This window comes from Corella eumyota, chromosome 3, assembly GCF_963082875.1.
Source record: "Corella eumyota chromosome 3, kaCorEumy4.1, whole genome shotgun sequence".
In the NCBI taxonomy this organism is placed as follows: domain Eukaryota; kingdom Metazoa; phylum Chordata; class Ascidiacea; order Phlebobranchia; family Corellidae; genus Corella; species Corella eumyota.
The window spans coordinates 14,128,469-14,130,968 of NC_137492.1; the positions used below are offsets into that span (position 1 = coordinate 14,128,469).

The 2,500-nt window shown below is 53.1% G+C and overlaps 2 non-coding genes across 2 annotated transcripts; both read right to left on the bottom strand.

Moving 5' to 3' along the window:
* Positions 1–77: 77 nt before the first annotated feature.
* On the bottom strand, positions 78–231 carry LOC145746546 (5.8S ribosomal RNA). The gene has a single exon (XR_014281328.1). It is a non-coding gene; the product is annotated as a 5.8S ribosomal RNA (ribosomal RNA).
* Positions 232–476: 245 nt separating this feature from the next.
* Positions 477–2,286, bottom strand: LOC145747390 (small subunit ribosomal RNA). Its single transcript, XR_014282121.1, has one exon. It is a non-coding gene; the product is annotated as a small subunit ribosomal RNA (ribosomal RNA).
* Between the last annotated feature and the right edge of the window lie 214 nt (positions 2,287–2,500).

The following is a 2,500-nucleotide window of genomic DNA, read 5'->3' on the forward strand; positions in this document are numbered from 1 at the left end:
GCGATTGCCCGTCGCCGGGCATACGCACGCGAGCCGAGCCGTCGCGGAGCCGATCCCGCCGGCCGTTGTCGTTTCTGCGACCCTGAGACGGACGCGGTCCCGGGATGAACCCGAGGCCGCAATACGCGTTCAGATCGTCAATGCTCAATGTGTTCTGCAATTCACATTAAATCACGCAGCTTGCTGCGTCCTTCATCGACTCGCGAGCCGAGTGGTCCACCGCCAAGAGCCATCGTTTGTTTGTTTGCTTTTCGCTCTTCGATTCCTAACCTCGATTCGCCATCCGGCTGAAAAAATCGCGTGACGCCGAGCGGGTCGCGGTCGCAACAAATAGTGCGACAAGCCCGCGCACCGCATGAAGCCTTCGGGCACTCGACGCCGACAAAACAAGTTCCTGATCGCGGGGCGGCGGACGCGCCGAGGCACGTCGCCGTCCCGGTGTTTGCTCTTTCGCTCTTCGATTTTTTTTCTCGCGCTAATGATCCTTCCGCAGGTTCACCTACGGAAACCTTGTTACGACTTTTACTTCCTCTAAGTAATCAAGTTAGATCGTCTTTTCGGGCCAAGACCCAACCGTCGCCAGTCGAGCCCGGGCCCAATCGGAGGACCTCACTAAACCATTCAATCGGTAGTAGCGACGGGCGGTGTGTACAAAGGGCAGGGACGTAATCAACGCGAGCTAATGACTCGCGCTTACTGGGAATTCCTCGTTCAAGCGAAATAATTTCAATTCTCTATCCCTAGCACGACCGGGGTTCATCGGGTTACCCAGACCTTTCGGCCAAGGCGAACACACGTTGATCCGGTCAGTGTAGCGCGCGTGCGGCCCCGAACATCTAAGGGCATCACAGACCTGTTATTGCTCAATCTCGTGTGGCTAAACGCCACTAGTCCCTCTAAGAAGTTAAACGCCGGCCGGGAAGGCCGCGTAACTATTTAGCAAGCCAGAGTCTCGTTCGTTATCGGAATTAACCAGACAAATCGCTCCACCAACTAAGAACGGCCATGCACCACCACCCACAGAATCATGAAAGAGCTCTCAATCTGTCAATCCTCGCTGTGTCCGGGCCGGGTGAGATTTCCCGTGTTGAGTCAAATTAAGCCGCAGGCTCCACTCCTGGTGGTGCCCTTCCGTCAATTCCTTTAAGTTTCAGCTTTGCAACCATACTTCCCCCGGAACCCAAAGACTTTGGTTTCCCGCAAGCTGCCGGAGAGGTCGTCAAAATAACGCCCCCCGATCGCTAGTTGGCATCGTTTATAGTCAGAACTAGGACGGTATCTGATCGTCTTCGAACCTCTGACTTTCGCTCTTGATTAAAGAAAACATTCTTGGCAAATGCTTTCGCAGTCGTTCGTCTTGCGCCGATCCAAGAATTTCACCTCTAACGGCACAGTACGAATGCCCCCGTCCGTCCCTCTTAATCATTACCTCGCGCTCCGAAAACCAACAAAAAAGAACCGAGGTCCTATTTCATTATTCCATGCAACACTATCCAGGCGAAGCGCCTGCTTTGAACACTCTAATTTTTTCAAGGTAAACGTCCCGGCCGCCGCCGACACTCAGTCAAGAGCACCGACGGAAAACCGGAGGTAAAGCCAGAACGAACAGTGCACGCCTTGCGACGGACCGAACGCCTGCGCCCAAAATCCAACTACGAGCTTTTTAACCGCAACAACTTAAATATACACTTTTGGAGCTGGAATTACCGCGGCTGCTGGCACCAGACTTGCCCTCCAATGGATACTCGTTAAAATTTTTACAGTGTACTCATTCCAATTACAGGGCCTCGTTAGAGTCCTGTATCGTTATTTTTCGTCACTACCTCCCCGCGTCGGGAATGGGTAATTTGCGCGCCTGCTGCCTTCCTTGGATGTGGTAGCCGTTTCTCAGGCTCCCTCTCCGGAATCGAACCCTGATTCCCCGTTACCCGTAAGAACCTCGGTAGGCAGATACCGTACCGACGAAAGTTGATAGGGCAGACACTTGAATGATCCGTCGCCGGTGCAAGACCGTGCGATCAGCAAAGTTATCCCGAGTCGCCAACAAGACGAGCCGAAGCCCGGCAGGTTTTTGATATGATAAAGGCGCGCCTCCCGCAAGGTCGGCGCTTTTTGCATGTATTAGCTCTAGAATTACCACAGTTATCCAAGTAAAATTTACGATCAAATGAATCACGACTGATTTAATGAGCCATTCGCAGTTTTACCGTACGCAAGTTCGTACTGAGACATGCATGGCTTAATCTTTGAGACAAGCATATGACTACTGGCAGGATCAACCAGGTAACTATCGGCCGACAAAATACGCGAACGGAGTCTTTCGCTTTCCCCGTCGCGGTATCGCACTGTATTACTCAATCACTATTTTTGCTTAGCTCCTCAAACCCGGCGTAAGCCGCGATCTGGACGCCGTCGACACCGGCCAGACGCCCTTTCGGGCGAAGCCGCGCGCGGGCTGCGTTTGCATACAACACCAGGAACGCCCAACAAAAGCGAACCG